Here is a 20,583-nt window from a genome sequence, read left to right as displayed (position 1 = left end):
CTATGTACACCGATCTGCCCTAACCCGTGAGGGTTGTATGGCACAGATCTCACGGCTCGGTGTACCTGTTGCACGGGGAAGCACAGAGGTGCCCACGCACGTGTGCCAGTGGAAGTCACGAGAATATGGCACGAGGGTAGCACAGAGGTGCCCACGCACGTGTGCTTTCAATAACCAGGTGAGTCCAATGGAGACTTGAGGAGCTCACCTGGGACAGGAACACGGCCTGTTGACGGGGGTACTGCCGGAGCAGCAAGGCAGGAACACGGCCTGCAAACGAGGTACTGCCGGAGCAGCAAGGGCCAAGCCCACAAGAGACAGTAATGCCTGAGCAGTGGCGTGGCAGCACGCTGCCAGACATCCAAACATAGAAGGACGGTCGCGCGCCGCCATGATGGCAGGGGGAGCTTTTAAGGAGGTGCAGCTCCACCCGAGGGCGGGCGCGAGGCGGAGATGACGGACTTGACCCAATCAGGGTCCACGACGTCCCAGCCTGGCCAGTCAGGATTCACCACGTCACCAGCCTTGTCATCAAGCCGTGTGACGTCAGTGAGCGAATCAGGACCCACCACGCATTGCACATGTTCACCCTCCTGCCTCTGGGAAATAGAGGCGGGATCCTCGGTCTCACAATGTGGAGAGATAACGGGAATCTCACTGCTTCCCTGAGCAGTAAACCTCTGCACATTGCGCAGCCTCGCAGACCTTCGGGGCCGCTGAGCAGGAGAGTCTGCGGCAGGCCAGGAATGGGAGACCGCTTCACTCCCTGCAACAGGAGAACCACTAGGTGTCACCCTTCTGCTGCCTCTCTGAGAAGGTATCTCCTGCACACTGCGCAGTCTGGCAGACCTTTGGCGCTGCTGAGCAGGAGTGCTCGTGGCAGGCAAGGAATGGGAGACTGCCTCAGGAGAGCCACGAGATGTAACAGGGACCATTGCGGTATAGCCTCATATTTACCAGGTAATGATACCACTGTGGTTTAATCACTTCCAAACTGTATATATTGAATTATGGTTATGTAAAGCTACTTGGCTTGTCTCCTTAGCAGTGATGGACGAATCCCCCAGTGTTCGGGATCGGGAGCCTCACCCGAACAATTTGTAAAGTTCATGTTCAGGGTCGGAGATAATGCGAACTTGCGTCTGAATCACAAACTTTGAATTTACAGTTATGTGATGGGGCGGGGGGGAGGGCTGTAAAATAAAGAATATAGTTAATAATAAACATTGTCATTATACCTAAAGGTCCCGCAACGCGTCCTGTAGACTCTGTATCCCGTCCGCTTCTGCTTCCGGGTCCGATCATTGCTGTGCCCCCGGGGTAGCCACCACTGACTACAGGACTTTCCATGACGGCATAGCCATAATAGCCATATGACCAGTCTGGTGGGAATGTTGTGTTAACTTGTGGGTTACAGACTGGTCACATGGCTATGACATCATGGAAGGTCCTGTAGTCAGTGGTGGTTACCTGGGGGCACAGCTGACTGGGCCTCAACTATGTATTCAGGTGAAGTTTCTGACAGCTCTCAGCTGAGTTTGTGTGAGCAGAACTGTGCTTGTCTTCTCGCACAGATGTAGCAGAACAAAAGATGCTCGCCCACCTTTGGACTATGTTGAGGGTTTTTTTTAAGTAATAACGATGGAGTCCTAAATCTCTTCTGTTTTCTTACTAATAAAATATTTTTTTCTCTGTGTTATTGTTTTATTTTACTTTATTTTGTTAAAATAACAGACAATCACAGACGCTGTCACAGAGTGAGCATCTGTGAGTGGATTCTGGAGTAACCTGAAACCAACCCATACATTCTAGCATCTAGAATGTATGTGCAGATTCAAGGTTACTCCAACAGCCAATCACAGATGCCCATTCTGTGTGACAGCATCTCTGATTTGCTGTTGTGTCCATCACACATATAGTAGTGTAAAAATAAATAAATGATTTTAAAAAATGACATAGCACTTCACAGTATTTTTGATTCTCAGCAAAGATAAAGTGGACGGCTACAGGCTGCCACCCCCATCTGCCTGGCATTAATTTACTGGCAATCAAAATACAGGAAGCCCATTAATTTTGTTTTTAATTATTTAAAAAAATAATAAAACAAAAATGTGTGGGCTCCTGTCGTATTTGATCGCCAGTCAGGTAAAAGCAGGCAGCTGGGAGCTTGGATTCTCAGCGTGGTAACGCCCAAGTAATCTGGGCCCCCACGCAAAAAAACGTAGCCCCCAGCCATCCCTGAAAATGGCGCATTGATTCGTAGCGCCATTTCCAGGTGCTTTTCCTGGCTTGTCTAGTGTCCCTGTTGGCAGTAGCACGCTGGGTAACAAAGGGGTTAATATCAGCTTTGTATTCTCAACTGGTACTAAGCCCGAAATTTATGGTGTCAATCCAAATTAGACATGGCCACCAAGAATTTCTAATAAACAGTAAAAAAAACAAAAAAAAACCCAAAAACCTCTTTTCACATGTAGCTAAATCTACAACATATCGAATTTAGATCTTTATTCATATCTGTATAATAGATATTTTTATGGATTTGCAGCAAATCAAACTTCCCTGTCATCAAGCAAAGTTTTTCCACTTCTCACTAATCCAAATTTTACCCTCTTTTGCCTACCATATTCTTGCCATTCTGTTTCCTTTAGACTCAAGGGTTTCAAACACGCTGCCTGTTGGCCGCATGCGGTCACAAAAGCTGCTTCTTCAGGTCTGCAAGCATGTAGATACTTTGTTGATCGCGGCTCGGTGCTGGAGGCCATCGCCGTCAGTGCTTTATTTTAAAAGAATGTTTTGTCGGCTCTGCTCAGAGACAAGCTCTTTGCATGTTTATACCAATGTAAGCCACCGACCAATCAGAGGCCAGCAGCAGACATCAAACACAGCATGGGCACATTAGAAAAGGGGACAATAAAGGGCAGACTACTAAAGGATGAGTGCAAGGATGAGGCACATTCTTCAGGATGGGGAAAAGGATGGGCACATTATTACAGGATGGAGACAAGGATGAGCACATTGCTACAGGATGGAGACAAGGATGGGCACATTACTACAGGATGGAGACAAGGATGGGCACATTACTACAGGATGAAGACAAGGATGGGCACATTACTACAGGATGGAGACAAGGATGGACACATTACTACAAGATGAAGACAAGGATGGGCACATTACTACAGGATGAAGACAAGGATGGGCACATTACTACAGGATGAAGACAAGGATGAGCACATTGCTACAGGATGGAGACAAGGATGGGCACATTACTACAGGATGAAGACAAGGATGGGCACATTACTACAGGATGGAGACAAGGATGGGCACATTACTACAGGATGAGGACAAGGATGGGCACATTACTACAGGATGAAGCCAAGGATGGGCACATTACTACAGGATGGAGACAAGGATGGGCACATTACTACAGGATGGAGACAAGGATGGGCACATTACTACAGGATGAGGACAAAGATGGGCACATTATTACAGTATGGGGACAAGGATGGACACATTACTACAAGGGGACAAGGATGGACACATTACTACAAGGGGACAAGGATGGGCACATTAGTTCAGGATGGTGAAAGGATGGATATATTACTCCAGGATGGGTACAAAAATGGGCCCATTACTACAGAATGGGGACCAGAATGGGGACATTATTACAGGATGGATCCAGGATGTAGACAAGGATGGGGCATATTACTACAAGAAGGGGAACAGGATGGTGGACATTACTAAAAGTGAGGACCAGGATGGAATTACTATAACGTATTGGCAAAATTTACTAAATGGTGCTAATTGTAAAACATTACTTACAAGAAGGAGATAAACTGTAAAAAAAGCATGATTTTTTTAACATTGAAAATGCTTTTTTACGTATATGGAAAGAAAAAAAGAAAAAAAAATTGTTATAATAAATGAGGAAAAAATATTGAAAAACGGTGATCAAAAGGTGTATAGAAAAAAAAATACGGTACTACTGCAAAGAATGCGACCGCCAGATTAATTTTTTTCTATGTGCAGGCCATATACCCAGCCAGTTTGAGACCCCTGCTTAAGACAATAATGGTAATGATATAATAAATCGTATAGACCTGGCTCACTATATATATTCGGGTGCTCTGGAGAAACAATCAACTCAACTCCAAAATTATCCCCGGCACTCCAAGAAGAAAGAAAACAATGTCTGGGTATCTTTGATGTTTTTTATTGTGTAATAGTCTTATCTCAACGTTTCGGTCACACCTTGACCTTTATCAAGAGAATATATCAGACTATAAAGAAAACATAAAAACAAAATTAATACATAACACAAGAGATAATTACCAGGAGACACAGCTCCGGTCACTTATATACAATGTACAAAAAAGAACATGTAACACACATTACAGTTGCAGGGTGAAAAAAGTACAAACATATGGGGTAATAGCATATATATACCCAGGGAGAAGATTAGGACATCATCCGAAGAAATTTGTGTGCAAACTGAAAGTTTATCATGCGTATGTATGAAGAGACGAACAAATGCACATACCTATGAGGCAGAGGAGTCAATATATGAACACTACTCGAAAAGGAGTGATACGAGTCACCACTCAAAAGGAGAGAATGATTGGTGCGTGTGAGCACTAGGTGAAAAAACAGGATAATCGTATTAAAAATCATGCAGTGAATCATGACATGTACACGACTATTGAGTGATTTGTGGGTACCTGTGACTAAACGATTGAAAGTCGGGGTCAGCCAGTCAAAGTCTTAAGGAAATCATGTAATGGTATATTACCAGGGTAGAAGATCACATGTCAAAGCTAGATATAAGTAAAAGAAGAGTGAAATGTAAAAGAAGAGAAAAGATTGTGGAAAGGGAGAGGGGAGGAGGGAGGGGAAGAGGGGGGGAAAAAAGTTCTCAGGGTAAGGAGAGATGTATAAGATATGTATAAGAAAAGGTACCTGTCCAATAGAGATAAAGAGTTTCAGTGGCTACCGTATAGGTACAGCACCAATCTCATCCGGGAGGAGACAGCCTAATAGAGGAAGATGGAGTGAACATATCAGTAAGTGGAGAAACGTGTATGTAAGGATAATTATACTATGTTCACTACCTGTCAACCGGCGTGGGAAGGTGTACAGGATATAATATGTATCCGGAAACCAGTGAAACTGATCTGGAATTGGCACAAGTTATCCAGTGGGTAATGCAAGTCTCCTATACTTGCTTTAAAACATATAGCCCATAATGGCGCAGGTTAATATTCTATAAGAGAGAAAAAAATCTCTTTGAATAAGCAGTTCCACAAAATATGCAGCATAAGGTGAGGTAAAACCTCCATAGGAAATGACTCGCGCTTACTCACAATCTATAAACAGCCGTGAGGAGGAATTGTATAGGAGTCCTTGTTAAAGGTGGTAGTGGGATAGCAGGAGTTATCCTGATTGCCAATATCAGTGTCCTATATTCGTTGCGGACTTATGACATAAGAAACAAAGGTTAATGCAATGGTATGCCAACAATTTCTCAACCATAAGCAAAAATGGGTGAATCAAATAGCAGTACCTCTGAAATGAAACAGCCTGTGTGAAGACAATGCCCTGTGCAGTAGGTTATTCCCAGGGGGGTTGCTTGGAAATGGAACGGTCAAAAAGACCCATGAGGAGCAAAGGGAACCTATAGTTGTAGAGACATAGATTATGGGTGAGCGAAATGAGGAAGTCATGTTAGGGAAGCCCGATGTATGGGGTGATACAGACCTGTGTCCAGTGGAGAAAGTGGCTGGCTGCTGCGCTGGTCTGTGCACTAACGCTGTCTTAAATGCAGGGTTAAATGAGAAGATCAGCTGCAGGTGAAGCTGACTTCCTCCTTTGTTATGTCTTGCATAGGGACGGTAGTGGTGAGAATTGGTACTGCGGCGCTATATCACACTGTGGACTGCTGGACACTGTGTGTCGCTACATTATACGGTGAGGAGTGGTATACAGACCTCCGTGATGTGAGGGAGTAAGTGCCTTTCATGTGACCGCTAGGACAGAAGAGTGAACCAGTGGTGTGTAGAAATCACGTGGTGAAAGGAGCCTAAAAGGAAGAAAAACAGATTAGTAGGCATCTGACAGGGAAGAAAAAAAAAAAAAAACAACATCAAGTACCTTTTTAATTGCCATGGATCTAAATCTAAAATCACTTTCATATAATGATGTTACGTATTATATAGCTGTGAACATGTGGGTAGATAACATACAAAAACATACGAAACATAAAAATAGAGAGGTTTCTATGGACAGGAATCAAAGAGGACCACAACCAGATCCTGAATGTATTAAGTGTATCACAGATGAACCTCATATTCTCTGTTCAACCCACGGGGTTCCAGAGTACCCAGTGTGAAAATCCAGAATGCTTCTCTTTCTTTGAGTCTGCGGACCCTATCACCGCCCCTGCGCATTAATGGAACATGCTCAATGACCTGGAATCTCAGTTGGGCTACTGTGTGATGGAAAGTGTCAAAGTGATGGGGGATGGGTAGTAAAAGCTGCTTACATCTAATGGTTGATTTGTGTTTACTTATGCGGTCTCGGATATGTTGGGTAGTCTCCCCAACATATCCGAGACCGCAAGGACACTTGATCAAGTACACCACATAAGAAGACTCACAAGTATGGTACCCTCTAATAGTAAAGTTTTTGCCAGTATGAGGATGTGTGAATTTATTGCCCTTGGTAAGATTATTACATTGAAGACAGTGTAGACATGGAAAATTACCAGTTTTGGGTGGTCCCAAGAAGGTCTGTCGTGGTGAAATGGACGACCCTATGTCGGCTTTAATCAGACTATCCCTCAAGTTCCTCGCTCGTTTGTGACAAAAAATCGGGAGCTTCCCGAACTCCTTGATGGAAGGGTAAGCCTTCTGTAACAATGGCCAATGTCTTGTAATGATCTCCTTAAAAAGTGGCGCAAAAGGGTGATATGTCTGGACACAATGGATTCGTGGGGTATTGGCACCATCATCGCGGGCACGGGTTGTACGGTTAAAGGCCACAGAGGAAGGGTAGCCTCGTGAGAGGAATTTCTCTCCCATCTCACGAAACCTAGATGATTGTGTCTGAGGGTCAGAAACGATCCTTTCCACTCTCTTATGCTGTGAAATGGGTAGTGATTTTTTGATGTGTGGAGGGTGGCAGCTTGAATACAGCAAGAGGCTGTTTTTGTCAGTGGGTTTGACGTATAGATCGGTTGTAATGGTCCCTTCAGAGGATAAGATGACGAGGGTGTCCAGAAAGTTGATTTGGAAGGGATCGCTGTGTACCGTGAAGGTAAGTCCCGGACGGGCGGAAGAGATATATTGATGAAAGGTGTCTAGGGATAGAGGATCACCTTGCCAAATTACGAAAATGTCATCAATATATCTCCTCCATCCAATGGCATGTTGTTTCCAAAGTGAGTGATTGTACACAAATGTATCCTCGAAATGCGCCATGTAGATATTTGCGTACGGGGGCGCTACGTTAGAACCCATTGCTGTACCACGTTGCTGCATATAAAACTGATCCTCGAAGAGGAAGAAGTTATTACCCAATACTAGTTGCAGAAGGTCAAGACAAAATGAGTGTTGTAGAGGGGACAATGACCCATAAAGTTCCAAAAACCAGTTGACGGCTTGGATGCCATCACTGTGTGCTATGCTTGTGTAGAGACTATCTACATCAAATGTTACCAGAAGACAGTTGGGGGGCAGAGAAGTGAAGGACCTGATGTGAGAAAGAAAATCGGACGTGTCCTTCAGGTATGACGGAATCACAGGAATTAGTGGTGTGAGAATTTTATCTAAAGAAATGGCCAATGGTGAAAGAATCGATTCGGTGGAGGCTACAATGGGTCGTCCGGGAGGTTGCTGTAAATTCTTGTGGATCTTAGGTAAAACATAGAAGACGGGTGTTACGGGGTTAGATTTGATAAGATACTCAGCCAGTCTCTTATCAATCGTACCTTGTGAGAAGTGGTAATCCACAATGTCCCTGATCCGATCACGTATTTGAGAAGTAGGGTCTCTAGGAACGGGCAAATAGGTAGAGCTGTCGCGTAATTGCCTGTAAATCTCGGAAAGATAATATGTTTTGTCAAGAATGACAATAGAACCCCCTTTGTCGGCTGGTTTAATTACTATACTTTTATTATCTTTGAGTCCCCTGATGGCTTTGTCTTCCTCAGGAGTATTGTTATGTCTGATCTTATACTGACCCTTATCAATATCCTTCAAAATGCTATTCATGTCATTGGAGACCAGAGAAATATAGGTCTCAACGGGATGATATGATCTGGGGGGATGAAAGGTACTAGTGAGACTGAGTTTAAGATCCCTGAGACTGAATGTGCCAGAACCTTGACTTACATCCTCAGGGGTTGTGTCTCCCTCTGAGGAGGCAAAATGGGCTTTAAGACGAAGATTCCTGAAAAAGCGTCTCATCTCCTGATCTAACTGAAAGGGATTGAACTTAGGGGTAGGACAAAACGAGAGACCTCTTTGCAACACCTGTGACTCAATGGGTGAAAGATTATATGATGAGATGTTAAACACCAAGTTATCACCAATGTTATCATTTGCAATGGTCATACCTGAGATCGAGTCTGCATGCGAGGGAAGTGACCTGGTCTTCCTCTGGCTCCTCCTCGTTTTTCTCCTGGGGTGTGTCTGGCCTCTAAAAAACGATTGGATGACGTGGGATAGGAGTCACTGTCAGAACCAGAGGAGGCCGAGAATCTGTAAAAATTGGAGCGGCGGGGAGGATTAATGTCCTGTGAACGCCACCTGTAGACACGATCTTTGAGGTAATCCTCTTGGTCCCTGATGAACTTAGTTCGTTTGCGTTCTTGTAAGTTCTTCTGGAAGGCGTCAATAGACTCCTTAGTTTTCTGTCTCAGTCTGTCCCATTCGGCACTTGGTAAGGTGTTAGAAAATTGATCTTCAATGGATTTAATTTTGGGTTCCAACTCACTTATCTCTTTCTGGAGAAATTCAATGGTCAATATGATTACGTCCATCGAACATTTGTTTAAGATACTTTCATACTTGGTACAATACTCGGAGTTATCCGAAAATAAGGTGGGACGGAGGGGTACTCTGAGGCCTCTCGGGATTCTTTGTACTTTGTGGTACTCCGCTAATGTAGCGCAATGTAAATCCAGGGCTGTGTATCTCTTTAATTCCTTTTCATAGTCTCGAGTACGAATCTCTTCAGTAGGAACTGATAAAAATGTGCGTGGTGTGGTGACTCTGGAAAGAATATTGGTCACCTCTTCATTAGCATATGAAAAAGTATTGAAAGACATTGATGTGAAAAAACGCGGATTATAGGAGCCCAGGAAAAAATAAAGTCCAATAAATCGTATAGACCTGGCTCACTATATACATTCGGGTGCTCTGGAGAAACAATCAACTCAACTCCAAAATTATCCCCGGCACTCCAAGAAGAAAGAAAACAATGTCTGGGTATCTTTGATGTTTTTTATTGTGTAATAGTCTTATCTCAACGTTTCGGTCACACCTTGACCTTTATCAAGAGAATATATCAGACTATAAAGAAAACATAAAAACAAAATTAATACATAACACAAGAGATAATTACCAGGAGACACAGCTCCGGTCACTTATATACAATGTACAAAAAAGAACATGTAACACACATTACAGTTGCAGGGTGAAAAAAGTACAAACATATGGGGTAATAGCATATATATACCCAGGGAGAAGATTAGGACATCATCCGAAGAAATTTGTGTGCAAACTGAAAGTTTATCATGCGTATGTATGAAGAGACGAACAAATGCACATACCTATGAGGCAGAGGAGTCAATATATGAACACTACTCGAAAAGGAGTGATACGAGTCACCACTCAAAAGGAGAGAATGATTGGTGCGTGTGAGCACTAGGTGAAAAAACAGGATAATCGTATTAAAAATCATGCAGTGAATCATGACATGTACACGACTATTGAGTGATTTGTGGGTACCTGTGACTAAACGATTGAAAGTCGGGGTCAGCCAGTCAAAGTCTTAAGGAAATCATGTAATGGTATATTACCAGGGTAGAAGATCACATGTCAAAGCTAGATATAAGTAAAAGAAGAGTGAAATGTAAAAGAAGAGAAAAGATTGTGGAAAGGGAGAGGGGAGGAGGGAGGGGAAGAGGGGGGGAAAAAAGTTCTCAGGGTAAGGAGAGATGTATAAGATATGTATAAGAAAAGGTACCTGTCCAATAGAGATAAAGAGTTTCAGTGGCTACCGTATAGGTACAGCACCAATCTCATCCGGGAGGAGACAGCCTAATAGAGGAAGATGGAGTGAACATATCAGTAAGTGGAGAAACGTGTATGTAAGGATAATTATACTATGTTCACTACCTGTCAACCGGCGTGGGAAGGTGTACAGGATATAATATGTATCCGGAAACCAGTGAAACTGATCTGGAATTGGCACAAGTTATCCAGTGGGTAATGCAAGTCTCCTATACTTGCTTTAAAACATATAGCCCATAATGGCGCAGGTTAATATTCTATAAGAGAGAAAAAAATCTCTTTGAATAAGCAGTTCCACAAAATATGCAGCATAAGGTGAGGTAAAACCTCCATAGGAAATGACTCGCGCTTACTCACAATCTATAAACAGCCGTGAGGAGGAATTGTATAGGAGTCCTTGTTAAAGGTGGTAGTGGGATAGCAGGAGTTATCCTGATTGCCAATATCAGTGTCCTATATTCGTTGCGGACTTATGACATAAGAAACAAAGGTTAATGCAATGGTATGCCAACAATTTCTCAACCATAAGCAAAAATGGGTGAATCAAATAACAGTACCTCTGAAATGAAACAGCCTGTGTGAAGACAATGCCCTGTGCAGTAGGTTATTCCCAGGGGGGTTGCTTGGAAATGGAACGGTCAAAAAGACCCATGAGGAGCAAAGGGAACCTATAGTTGTAGAGACATAGATTATGGGTGAGCGAAATGAGGAAGTCATGTTAGGGAAGCCCGATGTATGGGGTGATACAGACCTGTGTCCAGTGGAGAAAGTGGCTGGCTGCTGCGCTGGTCTGTGAACTAACGCTGTCTTAAATGCAGGGTTAAATGAGAAGATCAGCTGCAGGTGAAGCTGACTTCCTCCTTTGTTATGTCTTGCATAGGGACGGTAGTGGTGAGAATTGGTACTGCGGCGCTATATCACACTGTGGACTGCTGGACACTGTGTGTCGCTACATTATACGGTGAGGAGTGGTATACAGACCTCCGTGATGTGAGGGAGTAAGTGCCTTTCATGTGACCGCTAGGACAGAAGAGTGAACCAGTGGTGTGTAGAAATCACGTGGTGAAAGGAGCCTAAAAGGAAGAAAAACAGATTAGTAGGCATCTGACAGGGAAGAAAAAAAAAAAAAACCCTTAAAATAGACAGGAGTACAAAGAATTAAAAAAACAACAACAAGTACCTTTTTAATTGCCATGGATCTAAATCTAAAATCACTTTCATATAATGATGTTATGTATTATATAGCTGTGAACATGTGGGTAGATAACATACAAAAACATACGAAACATAAAAATAGAGAGGTTTCTATGGACAGGAATCAAAGAGGACCACAACCAGATCCTGAATGTATTAAGTGTATCACAGATGAACCTCATATTCTCGGTTCAACCCACGGGGTTCCAGAGTACCCAGTGTGAAAATCCAGAATGCTTCTCTTTCTTTGAGTCTGCGGACCCTATCACCGCCCCTGCGCATTAATGGAACATGCTCAATGACCTGGAATCTCAGTTGGGCTACTGTGTGATGGAAAGTGTCAAAGTGATGGGGGATGGGTAGTAAAAGCTGCTTACATCTAATGGTTGATTTGTGTTTACTTATGCGGTCTCGGATATGTTGGGTAGTCTCCCCAACATATCCGAGACCGCAAGGACACTTGATCAAGTACACCACATAAGAAGACTCACAAGTATGGTACCCTCTAATAGTAAAGTTTTTGCCAGTATGAGGATGTGTGAATTTATTGCCCTTGGTAAGATTATTACATTGAAGACAGTGTAGACATGGAAAATTACCAGTTTTGGGTGGTCCCAAGAAGGTCTGTCGTGGTGAAATGGACGACCCTATGTCGGCTTTAATCAGACTATCCCTCAAGTTCCTTGCTCGTTTGTGACAAAAAATCGGGAGCTTCCCGAACTCCTTGATGGAAGGGTAAGCCTTCTGTAACAATGGCCAATGTCTTGTAATGATCTCCTTAAAAAGTGGCGCAAAAGGGTGATATGTCTGGACACAATGGATTCGTGGGGTATTGGCACCATCATCGCGGGCACGGGTTGTACGGTTAAAGGCCACAGAGGAAGGGTAGCCTCGTGAGAGGAATTTCTCTCCCATCTCACGAAACCTAGATGATTGTGTCTGAGGGTCAGAAACGATCCTTTCCACTCTCTTATGCTGTGAAATGGGTAGTGATTTTTTGATGTGTGGAGGGTGGCAGCTTGAATACAGCAAGAGGCTGTTTTTGTCAGTGCTTTGACGTATAGATCGGTTGTAATGGTCCCTTCAGAGGATAAGATGACGAGGGTGTCCAGAAAGTTGATTTGGAAGGGATCGCTGTGTACCGTGAAGGTAAGTCCCGGACGGGCGGAAGAGATATATTGATGAAAGGTGTCTAGGGATAGAGGATCACCTTGCCAAATTACGAAAATGTCATCAATATATCTCCTCCATCCAATGGCATGTTGTTTCCAAAGTGAGTGATTGTACACAAATGTATCCTCGAAATGCGCCATGTAGATATTTGCGTACGGGGGCACTACGTTAGAACCCATTGCTGTACCACGTTGCTGCATATAAAACTGATCCTCGAAGAGGAAGAAGTTATTACCCAATACTAGTTGCAGAAGCTCAAGACAAAATGAGTGTTGTAGAGGGGACAATGACCCATAAAGTTCCAAAAACCAGTTGACGGCTTTAATGCCATCACTGTGTGCTATGCTTGTGTAGAGACTATCTACATCAAATGTTACCAGAAGACAGTTGGGGGGCAGAGAAGTGAAGGACCTGATGTGAGAAAGAAAATCGGACGTGTCCTTCAGGTATGACGGTATCACAGGAATTAGTGGTGTGAGAATTTTATCTAAGGAAATGGCCAATGGTGAAAGAATCGATTCGGTGGAGGCTACAATGGGTCGTCCGGGAGGTTGCTGTAAATTCTTGTGGATCTTAGGTAGAACATAGAAGACGGGTGTTACGGGGTTAGATTTGATAAGATACTCAGCCAGTCTCTTATCAATCGTACCTTGTGAGAAGTGGTAATCCACAATGTCCCTGATCCGATCACGTATTTGAGAAGTAGGGTCTCTAGGAACGGGCAAATAGGTAGAGCTGTCACGTAATTGCCTGTAAATCTCGGAAAGATAATATGTTTTGTCAAGAATGACAATAGAACCCCCTTTGTCGGCTGGTTTAATTACTATACTTTTATTATCTTTGAGTCCCCTGATGGCTTTGTCTTCCTCAGGAGTATTGTTATGTCTGATCTTATACTGACCCTTATCAATATCCTTCAAAATGCTATTCATGTCATTGGAGACCAGAGAAATATAGGTCTCAACGGGATGATATGATCTGGGGGGATGAAAGGTACTAGTGAGACTGAGTTTAAGATCCCTGAGACTGAATGTGCCAGAACCTTGACTTACATCCTCAGGGGTTGTGTCTCCCTCTGAGGAGGCAAAATGGGCTTTAAGACGAAGATTCCTGAAAAAGCGTCTCATCTCCTGATCTAACTGAAAGGGATTGAACTTAGGGGTAGGACAAAACGAGAGACCTCTTTGCAACACCTGTGACTCAATGGGTGAAAGATTATATGATGAGATGTTAAACACCAAGTTATCACCAATGTTATCATTTGCAATGGTCATACCTGAGATCGAGTCTGCATGCGAGGGAAGTGACCTGGTCTTCCTCTGGCTCCTCCTCGTTTTTCTCCTGGGGTGTGTCTGGCCTCTAAAAAACGATTGGATGACGTGGGATAGGAGTCACTGTCAGAACCAGAGGAGGCCGAGAATCTGTAAAAATTGGAGCGGCGGGGAGGATTAATGTCCTGTGAACGCCACCTGTAGACACGATCTTTGAGGTAATCCTCTTGGTCCCTGATGAACTTAGTTCGTTTGCGTTCTTGTAAGTTCTTCTGGAAGGCGTCAATAGACTCCTTAGTTTTCTGTCTCAGTCTGTCCCATTCGGCACTTGGTAAGGTGTTAGAAAATTGATCTTCAATGGATTTAATTTTGGGTTCCAACTCACTTATCTCTTTCTGGAGAAATTCAATGGTCAATATGATTACGTCCATCGAACATTTGTTTAAGATACTTTCATACTTGGTACAATACTCGGAGTTATCCGAAAATAAGGTGGGACGGAGGGGTACTCTGAGGCCTCTCGGGATTCTTTGTACTTTGTGGTACTCCGCTAATGTAGCGCAATGTAAATCCAGGGCTGTGTATCTCTTTAATTCCTTTTCATAGTCTCGAGTACGAATCTCTTCAGTAGGAACTGATAAAAATGTGCGTGGTGTGGTGACTCTGGAAAGAATATTGGTCACCTCTTCATTAGCATATGAAAAAGTATTGAAAGACATTGATGTGAAAAAACGCGGATTATAGGAGCCCAGGAAAAAATAAAGTCCAATAAATCGTATAGACCTGGCTCACTATATATATTCGGGTGCTCTGGAGAAACAATCAACTCAACTCCAAAATTATCCCCGGCACTCCAAGAAGAAAGAAAACAATGTCTGGGTATCTTTGATGTTTTTTATTGTGTAATAGTCTTATCTCAACGTTTCGGTCACACCTTGACCTTTATCAAGAGAATATATCAGACTATAAAGAAAACATAAAAACAAAATTAATACATAACACAAGAGATAATTAGCAGGAGACACAGCTCCGGTCACTTATATACAATGTACAAAAAAGAACATGTAACACGCATTACAGTTGCAGGGTGAAAAAAGTACAAACATATGGGGTAATAGCATATATATACCCAGGGAGAAGATTAGGACTTCATCCGAAGAAATTTGTGTGCAAACTGAAAGTTTATCATGCGTATGTATGAAGAGACGAACAAATGCACATACCTATGAGGCAGAGGAGTCAATATATGAACACTACTCGAAAAGGAGCGATACGAGTCACCACTCAAAAGGAGAGAATGATTGGTGCGTGTGAGCACTAGGTGAAAAAACAGGATAATCGTATTAAAAATCATGCAGTGAATCATGACATGTACACGACTATTGAGTGATTTGTGGGTACCTGTGACTAAACGATTGAAAGTCGGGGTCAGCCAGTCAAAGTCTTAAGGAAATCATGTAATGGTATATTACCAGGGTAGAAGATCACATGTCAAAGCTAGATATAAGTAAAAGAAGAGTGAAATGTAAAAGAAGAGAAAAGATTGTGGAAAGGGAGAGGGGAGGAGGGAGGGGAAGAGGGGGGGAAAAAAGTTCTCAGGGTAAGGAGAGATGTATAAGATATGTATAAGAAAAGGTACCTGTCCAATAGAGATAAAGAGTTTCAGTGGCTACCGTATAGGTACAGCGCCAGTCTCATCCGGGAGGAGACAGCCTAATAGAGGAAGATGGAGTGAGCATATCAGTAAGTGGAGAAACGTGTATGTAAGGATAATTATACTATGTTCACTACCTGTCAACCGGCGTGGGAAGGTGTACAAGATATAATATGTATCCGGAAACCAGTGAAACTGATCTGGAATTGGCACAAGTTATCCAGTGGGTAATGCAAGTCTCCTATACTTGCTTTAAAACATATAGCCCATAATGGTGCAGGTTAATATTCTATAAGAGAGAAAAAAATCTCTTTGAATAAGCAGTTCCACAAAATATGCAGCATAAGGTGAGGTAAAACCTCCATAGGAAATGACTCGCGCTTACTCACAATCTATAAACAGCCGTGAGGAGGAATTGTATAGGAGTCCTTGTTAAAGGTGGTAGTGGGATAGCAGGAGTTATCCTGATTGCCAATATCAGTGTCCTATATTCGTTGCGGACTTATGACATAAGAAACAAAGGCTAATGCAATGGTATGCCAACAATTTCTCAACCATAAGCAAAATGGGTGAATCAAATAACAGTACCTCTGAAATGAAACAGCCTGTGTGAAGACAATGCCCTGTGCAGTAGGTTATTCCCAGGGGGGTTGCTTGGAAATGGAACGGTCAAAAAGACCCATGAGGAGCAAAGGGAACCTATAGTTGTAGAGACATAGATTATGGGTGAGCGAAATGAGGAAGTCATGTTAGGGAAGCCCGATGTATGGGGTGATACAGACCTGTGTCCAGTGGAGAAAGTGGCTGGCTGCTGCGCTGGTCTGTGCACTAACGCTGTCTTAAATGCAGGGTTAAATGAGAAGATCAGCTGCAGGTGAAGCTGACTTCCTCCTTTGTTATGTCTTGCATAGGGACGGTAGTGGTGAGAATTGGTACTGCGGCGCTATATCACACTGTGGACTGCTGGACACTGTGTGTCGCTACATTATACGGTGAGGAGTGGTATACAGACCTCCGTGATGTGAGGGAGTAAGTGCCTTTCATGTGACCGCTAGGACAGAAGAGTGAACCAGTGGTGTGTAGAAATCACGTGGTGAAAGGAGCCTAAAAGGAAGAAAAACAGATTAGTAGGCATCTGACAGGGAAGAAAAAAAAAAAAAAACAACATCAAGTACCTTTTTAATTGCCATGGATCTAAATCTAAAATCACTTTCATATAATGATGTTACGTATTATATAGCTGTGAACATGTGGGTAGATAACATACAAAAACATACGAAACATAAAAATAGAGAGGTTTCTATGGACAGGAATCAAAGAGGACCACAACCAGATCCTGAATGTATTAAGTGTATCACAGATGAACCTCATATTCTCTGTTCAACCCACGGGGTTCCAGAGTACCCAGTGTGAAAATCCAGAATGCTTCTCTTTCTTTGAGTCTGCGGACCCTATCACCGCCCCTGCGCATTAATGGAACATGCTCAATGACCTGGAATCTCAGTTGGGCTACTGTGTGATGGAAAGTGTCAAAGTGATGGGGGATGGGTAGTAAAAGCTGCTTACATCTAATGGTTGATTTGTGTTTACTTAACAATACTCCTGAGGAAGACAAAGCCATCAGGGGACTCAAAGATAATAAAAGTATAGTAATTAAACCAGCCGACAAAGGGGGTTCTATTGTCATTCTTGACAAAACATATTATCTTTCCGAGATTTACAGGCAATTACGTGACAGCTCTACCTATTTGCCCGTTCCTAGAGACCCTACTTCTCAAATACGTGATCGGATCAGGGACATTGTGGATTACCACTTCTCACAAGGTACGATTGATAAGAGACTGGCTGAGTATCTTATCAAATCTAACCCCGTAACACCCGTCTTCTATGTTCTACCTAAGATCCACAAGAATTTACAGCAACCTCCCGGACGACCCATTGTAGCCTCCACCGAATCGATTCTTTCACCATTGGCCATTTCCTTAGATAAAATTCTCACACCACTAATTCCTGTGATACCGTCATACCTGAAGGACACGTCCGATTTTCTTTCTCACATCAGGTCCTTCACTTCTCTGCCCCCCAACTGTCTTCTGGTAACATTTGATGTAGATAGTCTCTACACAAGCATAGCACACAGTGATGGCATCCAAGCCGTCAACTGGTTTTTGGAACTTTATGGGTCATTGTCCCCTCTACAACACTCATTTTGTCTTGACCTTCTGCAACTAGTATTGGGTAATAACTTCTTCCTCTTCGAGGATCAGTTTTATATGCAGCAACGTGGTACAGCAATGGGTTCTAACGTAGCGCCCCCGTACGCAAATATCTACATGGCGCATTTCGAGGATACATTTGTGTACAATCACTCACTTTGGAAACAACATGCCATTGGATGGAGGAGATATATTGATGACATTTTCGTAATTTGGCAAGGTGATCCTCTATCCCTAGACACCTTTCATCAATATATCTCTTCCGCCTGTCCGGGACTTACCTTCACGGTACACAGCGATCCCTTCCAAATCAACTTTCTGGACACCCTCGTCATCTTATCCTCTGAAGGGACCATTACAACCGATCTATACGTCAAACCCACTGACAAAAACAGCCTCTTGCTGTATTCAAGCTGCCACCCTCCACACATCAAAAAATCACTACCCATTTCACAGCATAAGAGAGTGGAAAGGATCGTTTCTGACCCTCAGACACAATCATCTAGGTTTCGTGAGATGGGAGAGAAATTCCTCTCACGAGGCTACCCTTCCTCTGTGGCCTTTAACCGTACAACCCGTGCCCGCGATGATGGTGCCAATACCCCACGAATCCATTGTGTCCAGACATATCACCCTTTTGCGCCACTTTTTAAGGAGATCATTACAAGACATTGGCCATTGTTACAGAAGGCTTACCCTTCCATCAAGGAGTTCGGGAAGCTCCCGATTTTTTGTCACAAACGAGCAAGGAACTTGAGGGATAGTCTGATTAAAGCCGACATAGGGTCGTCCATTTCACCACGACAGACCTTCTTGGGACCACCCAAAACTGGTAATTTTCCATGTCTACACTGTCTTCAATGTAATAATCTTACCAAGGGCAATAAATTCACACATCCTCATACTGGCAAAAACTTTACTATTAGAGGGTACCATACTTGTGAGTCTTCTTATGTGGTGTACTTGATCAAGTGTCCTTGCGGTCTCGGATATGTTGGGGAGACTACCCAACATATCCGAGACCGCATAAGTAAACACAAATCAACCATTAGATGTAAGCAGCTTTTACTACCCATCCCCCATCACTTTGACACTTTCCATCACACAGTAGCCCAACTGAGATTCCAGGTCATTGAGCATGTTCCATTAATGCGCAGGGGCGGTGATAGGGTCCGCAGACTCAAAGAAAGAGAAGCATTCTGGATTTTCACACTGGGTACTCTGGAACCCCGTGGGTTGAACCGAGAATATGAGGTTCATCTGTGATACACTTAATACATTCAGGATCTGGTTGTGGTCCTCTTTGATTCCTGTCCATAGAAACCTCTCTATTTTTATGTTTCGTATGTTTTTGTATGTTATCTACCCACATGTTCACAGCTATATAATACGTAACATCATTATATGAAAGTGATTTTAGATTTAGATCCATGGCAATTAAAAAGGTACTTGTTGTTGTTTTTTTAATTCTTTGTACTCCTGTCTATTTTTTTTTTTTTTTTCTTCCCTGTCAGATGCCTACTAATCTGTTTTTCTTCCTTTTAGGCTCCTTTCACCACGTGATTTCTACACACCACTGGTTCACTCTTCTGTCCTAGCGGTCACATGAAAGGCACTTACTCCCTCACATCACGGAGGTCTGTATACCACTCCTCACCGTATAATGTAGCGACACACAGTGTCCAGCAGTCCACAGTGTGATATAGCGCCGCAGTACCAATTCTCACCACTACCGTCCCTATGCAAGACATAACAAAGGAGGAAGTCAGCTTCACCTGCAGCTGATCTTCTCATTTAACCCTGCATTTAAGACAGCGTTAGTGCACAGACCAGCGCAGCAGCCAGCCACTTTCTCCACTGGACACAGGTCTGTATCACCCCATACATCGGGCTTCCCTAACATGACTTCCTCATTTCGCTCACCCATAATCTATGTCTCTACAACTATAGGTTCCCTTTGCTCCTCATGGGTCTTTTTGACCGTTCCATTTCCAAGCAACCCCCCTGGGAATAACCTACTGCACAGGGCATTGTCTTCACACAGGCTGTTTCATTTCAGAGGTACTGTTATTTGATTCACCCATTTTTGCTTATGGTTGAGAAATTGTTGGCATACCATTGCATTAACCTTTGTTTCTTATGTCATAAGTCCGCAACGAATATAGGACACTGATATTGGCAATCAGGATAACTCCTGCTATCCCACTACCACCTTTAACAAGGACTCCTATACAATTCCTCCTCACGGCTGTTTATAGATTGTGAGTAAGCGCGAGTCATTTCCTATGGAGGTTTTACCTTACCTTATGCTGCATATTTTGTGGAACTGCTTATTCAAAGAGATTTTTTTCTCTCTTATAGAATATTAACCTGCGCCATTATGGGCTATATGTTTTAAAGCAAGTATAGGAGACTTGCATTACCCACTGGATAACTTGTGCCAATTCCAGATCAGTTTCACTGGTTTCCGGATACATATTATATCCTGTACACCTTCCCACGCCGGTTGACAGGTAGTGAACATAGTATAATTATCCTTACGTACACGTTTCTCCACTTACTGATATGTTCACTCCATCTTCCTCTATTAGGCTGTCTCCTCCCGGATGAGATTGGTGCTGTACCTATACGGTAGCCACTGAAACTCTTTATCTCTATTGGACAGGTACCTTTTCTTATACATATCTTATACATCTCTCCTTACCCTGAGAACTTTTTTCCCCCCTCTTCCCCTCCCTCCTCCCCTCTCCCTTTCCACAATCTTTTCTCTTCTTTTACATTTCACT

The 20,583-nt window shown here is 43.1% G+C and overlaps 4 long non-coding RNA genes across 4 annotated transcripts; all 4 read right to left on the bottom strand.

The window, feature by feature from the left end:
• Positions 1-5,014: 5,014 nt before the first annotated feature.
• Positions 5,015-8,719, bottom strand: LOC142295713 (uncharacterized). Its single transcript, XR_012751532.1, has 4 exons — positions 8,609-8,719; positions 5,752-6,073; positions 5,558-5,668; positions 5,015-5,469 (listed from the first exon to the last, which is right to left on the bottom strand). It is a non-coding gene; the product is annotated as an uncharacterized LOC142295713 (long non-coding RNA).
• A 1,584-nt stretch (positions 8,720-10,303) lies between these two features.
• LOC142295712 (uncharacterized) lies at positions 10,304-11,097 on the bottom strand. The gene is made up of 3 exons (XR_012751531.1): positions 11,041-11,097; positions 10,847-10,957; positions 10,304-10,758 (listed from the first exon to the last, which is right to left on the bottom strand). It is a non-coding gene; the product is annotated as an uncharacterized LOC142295712 (long non-coding RNA).
• A 3,921-nt stretch (positions 11,098-15,018) lies between these two features.
• On the bottom strand, positions 15,019-15,642 carry LOC142295711 (uncharacterized). Its single transcript, XR_012751530.1, has 3 exons — positions 15,567-15,642; positions 15,329-15,424; positions 15,019-15,244 (listed from the first exon to the last, which is right to left on the bottom strand). It is a non-coding gene; the product is annotated as an uncharacterized LOC142295711 (long non-coding RNA).
• A 348-nt stretch (positions 15,643-15,990) lies between these two features.
• LOC142295710 (uncharacterized) lies at positions 15,991-16,637 on the bottom strand. The gene is made up of 3 exons (XR_012751529.1): positions 16,364-16,637; positions 16,170-16,280; positions 15,991-16,082 (listed from the first exon to the last, which is right to left on the bottom strand). It is a non-coding gene; the product is annotated as an uncharacterized LOC142295710 (long non-coding RNA).
• Between the last annotated feature and the right edge of the window lie 3,946 nt (positions 16,638-20,583).

The sequence above is a fragment of the Anomaloglossus baeobatrachus genome, chromosome 3, assembly GCF_048569485.1.
Source record: "Anomaloglossus baeobatrachus isolate aAnoBae1 chromosome 3, aAnoBae1.hap1, whole genome shotgun sequence".
Lineage (NCBI taxonomy): Eukaryota > Metazoa > Chordata > Amphibia > Anura > Aromobatidae > Anomaloglossus > Anomaloglossus baeobatrachus.
This window is presented reverse-complemented; position numbering and strand designations above follow the sequence as displayed.